Raw genomic sequence first — 7,934 nt, 5'->3', positions numbered from 1 at the left:
TATATATATATATAAAATCAGGGATTATTTATTGAATATATAAATTATTAAAATAAGAATACAGGTTACGAAACAAATTAATTTATTAATTAAAATTTGAAGCTATTGAAAGTTCTTTTATATTTTTATCCAATGTCTGTTAATCTCTTTATACATTGCATGTAAAATATGAATTATTATTTTATTCTGATTACTGCAAAATAATTCTGAGGTGAACGTTATATGTACCAGAAGCTCTCTTATAGAATGTAGAATAATATCAATTTGCATTTCGCGTAATTTTCAATTTCCCGTAGAATTACTTATAATGCAAACTACCTCTTTTTCAGAGAGTAAAACAAGTTACCTGACATTACGGATTGTTCTCAGGTAAAAAATTACGTTTACAGTGAAAGGCAGCTGAAATTAACAGACGACGACGATGACGACGATCTTACGCGATATAATATAGTGACGCAGCCAGACGGAACGAATTATTCTAATTCGCTCTGTATTCGGACTGGTGCGTCTCTAGGAAACAGCTATTATGCTTTTAGACGTGCCTAACCAGACCTAGACAATGGTTCTATTAGCGAGGTAGATTTACAAAGAGAATAATTGTTTAAATACTACCGCTTCGTGTTAAATCTTCCACGTGTGAAATTTTCCACGTGCCTTTTAACGATTTTCGCATCTCTCTCTTTTTGTCATACAATAAATTTTTCATATCTTTTAATTCGCAGTCATTTTCATTTACGACCATCTTACGAGTTTACTTGTTACAGGATTTATTATAAAATTTACAATTTAACGAATGAAGACTTTTTCGATAGAGGCCCATCGTATATTATAAAGCATTAAGAATAATAGAAAAGAAAAAGAGAGAATTTACTAATCAAAACGTACATTCAACTATATTATCTTTTACCTGCAATAACAATTAACTACGGTACTTACTATACCACGATATTTTTAGCGCTCGTCTTTACAAAGTCTCCATTCATATTTCGAAAGTGGGACATTCGTTGAAAAAGGTTCGCGACGTTTGGCCAATTGGCGAATGCAGGGCAGCATTGTCCACGTCGGTTACATAATGGGCCTTCTCCGACGCGTAATAGCGGGTAGCCCGAGTATTTAGATGAGTTGACTCCAATTGGCGTACGTACCGTGAGAATCCAGTATCTGGTGCGTGGACATGCCGAAGCAGGAGAAAAAAAAAATGGGTGAACTAATCATGCAAATTACTCGTCGAGTTGCGCAACTCCCGTCCCGTCTTTGCACACACCATGATTACTATCTCATCGCGATTTATCAATTTTATATATATATATATATATATATATATATATATATACATATATATGTATATATATACATATAATCAGACAATAGAATTTTCGATCGGATTGTATTTGTACAAAAGTTGTCTCGTGATCCCTTCGTCGCCAATGATTGCGATTAATGATACCTCGGACGTGCACATCGTGTGTTTTTATTATTATTATAATTAACTAATTTGGTTTTGCGCACATTACATATTATTAGCGAACTTGATCGCAGCCGTTAACCGATACTTTACACCCGTAATTATCTAGTTATGCGCCACGTAACCCGGATAATGTTCATCATTGCTTTTTATTCATATACCGTCGCAAGTTAACATGTGCAATACAACAAAATATACATGGCAATACGACAAATAATGGATTCTGTTCCCTTTTAGACAAGAGGATTGGGTCCGATTCAAACCGAAGTATAGAATTTCGGAGGTGTTTATATCGAGTTTGGCAGAAAGCTGATCCATGCGAATTTATTTCAAAGATGAGGATTTTGAAAATTTCTGATAGATGATCCAAACACATTCGTAAAATACATTTCGTATTATTATTAGTAATTAATATGTTTACGTGTGCATCAAGAGAAATTCGAAGAGGCATTACAGGATGATTCAATTCGATGAATTAATTTAAGATTTACGGCGCTTCGGTGTGTCGGCCACGCGCGGATCTTGAAGTTTCGTTGACAAATTTCTGAGGACGACGGAAGAAGCCGCCGTGAACGATTATGCAGCTGCGACGAGGAGGCATGCGGCATACGAGCAATGTGCGAGGCTTCGCGCGGCCGTCAATTACGATTAATTAGAGCGGAGACTGACAGCGGACGTAGCGACGGGCTACTTAATACTTTAACTTGTCGCCAACCCTCCGCGCGACTTCACTTCCTCCATCCGTCACCGTACGTCGTTTACAACGTGATCAAACTTTGACCGTCGCAATCGCGTCGCGAAATTAGGCCTTCGTGCGTTCGCGCTAAAATTTGCCAATTACAATCTTACGTATTTCCTTAACAGCAATGATTCTCCATTCCAAACTTACAATCTAGATAGATGTTTCTTTGAGCAATCTCAGCTATCAATGTCGAAAAAATATCATAAACCAATTAAAAGTGGCCAATAAGAGACATAGCGATTATTAATGCCAAAATATTAGCGAATTATTGACAAATTGGGTTAACAATGTTCGTAAAGATTGTCTATATCATCCTTCTTTGTGAATACTATGTAGTTTAGTTAATAATTTGTTAATATTTTGGGATTAATAAAAGAATTGCTGTGGCTTTCATTGATAATTTTAATTGACTTGTAATTTAGTCTTGGTGCCAAGAAAATATATAGTCGGAAAAAAATAATTAACGTATTCTGTACTCTTGCAAATAATGTATATATAAATGAAAATCATTTATATGTGAATAATACGAATAAACTAAGAAGAGAGCCATATTTGATTCAAGCAGATCTTGAATTGATCTTCTTAATAATATTTTTGCGTGAATTTTCACAATTGCCAGTTCATGCAAACTACGTGTTTATTATTTGTCAGTCTCGAAATACAATAGTGAAGCTGAGATACGTAATATCACAAATTAAATTGACAAGCAATTTAATAGATGTATAATGACAAAGAGCATTTTAATTATTTGCAATATTTTGAGACACTGCAAAGAATTGTAAGAGTGCTTGTCCATTTATTTTGACAAATAATCGATGCGTAATTTGCATGAATTGGAAAATTTACGTAGAAATTTACGTAAAAAATATTATTAGACAGAACCACTTTAACAGAATACTTCCACTTATTTGTGTGATGCATATGTATTTTAAAGTCTTCCCCGTAAATGTAACAAAGAGTATTATAATATTCATATCACGCGTAGCGAGATTAAAATTTCAATACAGAAATATTTATGCATGCAAATAGAGGCATCGATGAAGGAGCCCTAAAGCGGTATAATTTTTTTAACTACGGTATGTTTACACGGAATCCATTACTTTTCGAAAAAATTATCAAATATTCCATCATTCGATTATCGATTGATTATCTTAAATTAGGGTAGTATTAATTTCGACAAAGTGTAAGTGGCGAATGTAGAACCTCATATTATCGGTCCCGCAAATGAAAAGGATTTAATGAAAGCCGAGCGACCCATCCTCTTCAAAATGAGTGTAAAACGATAGCTATCTACACCCTACGAAAACAATTTGCGAATTGAAACGCTCGAATCGCTCGCTGAAACGACACGCGGTTCTTAACAATGCAACGCCCGGCGCGTGTCTCGCGCGCGACGAAACGGAGCTTCTACGTAATGATATAGTTTTCGGTTTCTGTATTGAAACACGATTCTCACTGGGGCAGGTCGCGCTGCGTGAATGTCGTGTGCGTGTGCATACGTGTATAATTCCTTGTAGGAGAACAACGTTCCTTGACTTCTGAATGAACCGTACGTCACAGTTGTTGGCTTCGAATCTGCGATGTGGCTTCAGAGATAGGAAAAAGTTTTTTGTTCTACAAAATCTTCCAAATTATTTTAACCAAAGATTTAAATCCGTATCGCAATAGAACAAGATTCACACGTTTTCATGTTGGATCGAAAGCGGTCCATTATTCTTAACTAATTCAAAATCTTCTAGGAAGAGCGGGGAGGAAGAAAAAAATATTGTTAACTTGGTCTTCCACATATCAATGCAATAACCAAAACAATATAAGAGATGTTGTTACAATTATTAATTAAAACTGTTATTATAATATCACAAAATTATTACATTCACGCATAGTATTAAATTTAACATTTCCAAAATTAAAATTGATTATCCATCCATTTAGTCTTCAAAATAATGATCAGTCTTTCACGCGATACTACTTCAGTTCTTAGCGAATTCGTTTCAGCAAGAGCACCGCGGAGAGATATAATAGCAACTGGTCCGCTAACGAAAGAGGTAGATCGGCCCGAGAGCAGGGGATGCAGATGGGCTGCCAGCCTCTTTTCCGCAGAGGCCCGCAATAAATTCAACGAGGGGGGGGGGCAGGGTGCAGGGTGTAGGGCCGGTTCGATAAGCATCGAAGCATCGAGCGTCGTGGAAGTGCTAAGTAACTACCGATCGTATCGGAGATATGAGAACCGCTCGGCTGTGGGCTCTTTCGCGCATTATACCGCACCGTACCATGGAGATGGATGTATTTATTGTGTCCCGGGGGTGCGGAACGATCGACAGGTCGAGCCCCGAAATCGAGAGGCGACAATGGAGGTGCGAACAGCATAAACAGTCGTGCGTTGACGTTTATGAATCAAATTCCGACATCCTGGCGTTATACAGATCGTAGATAAGAACGAGGGTGTTCCATATTGTCGACCATAAGGCCAGCTCACTTAACACCCTTAGAAACCCTTAGAAAAAAATGAAAGCATCGATGACCATCGAATACTCCTCGATATACTTCTCATTATACCTTATCGACTTCAATTCGACAGAATTTATCGCTGGATTTTTCGAAATAATATCTATTGTGTACAGAATGTGTTAAAAGCTTTCGGTCGGTTTTTTTTTTTAACATAAGAAGAAAATGTTTGTTATTTCACGCATCGTACTTTAACTTGACTAACTTTATAAAATACTTGTTCGTTTTATGTAATATGTATTGATAATTGTATAGTTGATTGCTCTTTAGTCTTTAGAAATATTTTTAGATTTCAAAGTACATGAAGATTACGGTGCCGTATAAATAACATGACGCTCGTAAGAAAAAGAAGAGAACATTTTGTTGAACTATTCTATAATATTACTGCATGTAAATTAATTTCATGGGAATTAAACATACAAATTATATATACTTTAAATTAATAGTAAAAGGAAGGATTTTCTAAGAATATCATATTATTAACTCACACATTATTTAATTATATAATATTATTTAACTTTAATCCCATTAATTCTATCAACAGTCGAAGCATTGTAGGATATATGTCTTCCCTATGTTTGCGGCATGTCGATTTTCGCATTCTGTAAGATCCTATTAACCACCCGACGTTTCAACTGGCTTCGGCGTTTATCCCACAGGAGGATTGTAATTTGTCGTAATGACGTTACGTTTGCGTCACCGCGTTGCCTAATCCCATAGGTTCTACCCCATGGATTTAGCTGTCAATCCCCAAGAGCTGTCTACGGGTGAATTCGATTGGAGGAATTGTCTGGCCAATCCCCGAGCACAAAAATCCGGGGTGTCATTGTACGGAGGGAGAGCCCCGTGATGTTCGACATATGTTTAGTGGGCTGGCATTCATCCTGCTGCAAGCGAATAAGAGGGTGGAACTGGTTCGTGAATCGGCTACCGATAAAGGATTGCGACTGAAACAACTTCCTTTCAATAATTTCGAATAATACAAACCGGTTATTTGATACGTATTATATTTATTACTGTATTTTCTTAGATAAAACAAATCATTCTTATCGAAAATGTATCAAAATGTACGAGCTAAAAAGAATTGTAGTCGATTTTAAATCCTAGTTTACGTGGCGTTTGATACGAGGTTTCCTGTATACGCAAAATCAATATAGAGCTATTATTTATCTTTGACCTTCGCGATTGGAAGGAGGTCCTATTATTCGCGAGATTCGGTTACGGAGAGCAGTGCCAGGGCGCCAAGTCAGGACCCGATGCGAGGGCGGGAAAGGGTGTAAGGTGACACCCCTCCGAGACAGGTCTGGGCTTCCCGTCACGAGCACGTCCGAGATAATCATATTCATAATTCGCGAGTTCGCAGAACCCGCGTCCGAATTACACGAGAGAGAAGAGCACCGCTGAAAGATGGCGGATTACCTCTTTTGTAATACAAAAGCCCGAGATATTCGGACGATTGTTGGCGCTTCAACGAGAGACAGGAGTTCCGATTAAGCATGCTACAAACTATTCAGAATATATCGACACTGAGAAAGTCGTTCATCTAATATTTAAGGCTAGAGAATAGAATGTTTCCTTCATGTTGCTACTGTCCTATTATTACGAGTTGAGCGTCTGTAAATAATGAAATTAATTAAAAATTTTCTTCTAAATAATTCATATCCTGTAATAGTTTATAATCAATGTATCCTCCACTTATATACTTATAGTTATTATGTAACTATATTATTTTATTGCGAAGTATGAATCATGTAGCTAAACAAGATAATTAATATTTTTTTAATTAAAAAAGTGAATTTCAGAATTATTCATCGTACACCGTTAAAAATAAATAGATACATCCTAACATCAAACAATTAGAGGGTGATAATTTTTTTGATAACTTTATCCTAATAATTTTTCTTCTTACATCTTAATACAACTAACAAATTTACGACTGAGTCTTGTTGATTTTCTCGATAATTACGCAATCAAGGTATATTTCAAACAAGAAGACGCCAGAAAAGTGCAAAAGAACAAGGAAAAGAGGAAGAAAGCGGGGAAAGTGGGGTCAATTTTTACGGAGAAAGAGAGAGAGAGAGAGAGAGAGAGAGAGAGAAAGGGCAAAGCGCATACACGCACACGTATGCTTAAAGGGCCCGACACCGCGTGTGAGCCCTTACGCGGACGTGTGGATGTTCCGTTCCAGACGGGACCTGGGGCCTGGCGTAATCTGACACCCATGGCCCTCTCTCCGTCCACCTAGTCAGAGCCCCCTCGGCCCGTTCGTTTGTTCGCTCGCATCCTCACGTCCCAAACTAAATCATAACCGTATTATGCGGCCCGACAATAGGCCCCGCTCTCGCTGTGTAGCGAGAGAAGCTGCCTCTAATCCGCCACCGCTTAGACATCTTGCTCATTATCTTTTTATCTTCATCTCTCTCTTTCTCTCTCTCTCTCTCTCTCTCTCTCTCTCTCGCGCTATCTTTCTTTCTCTCTTCATATCGCCCATTTTCTCTCGTTGCGTCTTTATGTTGTTTCAGAGAAAAATGTTTTATCATTAATGCAGAAGGAACATCGCTATTTCAGAAGAGAATCTTTATATAAATTAATTGTTTGCGAATTTTGTTCACCTTTGCAAAGTGTACATACAATGAAAATTGCATATTTTAACTAACGAATTATTAATCAAATAAAGAAGTATGCCTACTTCGTGAAGAATTGTAAACAACATGTTTTTCTTTCGTATACATCACTCGGTTTATCTCGTTGCGCTTAAAATCTCTGTTTTCAGAGAAAAATAATTTTTTTTTTTTTAAATAAATTAATAATAGAAAGAATATCTATTTTGAAGGAAGGTCTCTATAAATAAACTGACTATGAATGAATCCCTCCACGTTTGCAGAGTAATGAAAATTGTTTACTTTAACGAATAATTATTATGGATGAGATAAATAAATATGGTTTTAGTGAAAAATTGTATACAGCGTGCAGCGTCTTTAACAATGCAAAATGGCACTCTACGAAGTATTCAATCAAACAAATATTCGCAAAGAGAAGAAACAAATAAACATATCGTAACGTACAACTATTAAATTAATTTTCATTACACAATCGTAAAATAAATAGGAAACAAGATCGATTTTTTATGTATTTCGAGTTTTCGCAGCGTAGTCTGAACTTCTTCAGCGAATTATATTATTGAATTTCTTCACTGTTAAATTTATAATGTCAAATTAGATT

Source organism: Trachymyrmex septentrionalis, unplaced genomic scaffold (genome assembly GCF_001594115.1).
Source record: "Trachymyrmex septentrionalis isolate Tsep2-gDNA-1 unplaced genomic scaffold, Tsep1.0 scaffold73, whole genome shotgun sequence".
NCBI classification, from domain to species: domain Eukaryota; kingdom Metazoa; phylum Arthropoda; class Insecta; order Hymenoptera; family Formicidae; genus Trachymyrmex; species Trachymyrmex septentrionalis.
Note: the sequence above shows the minus strand (reverse complement) of the source record.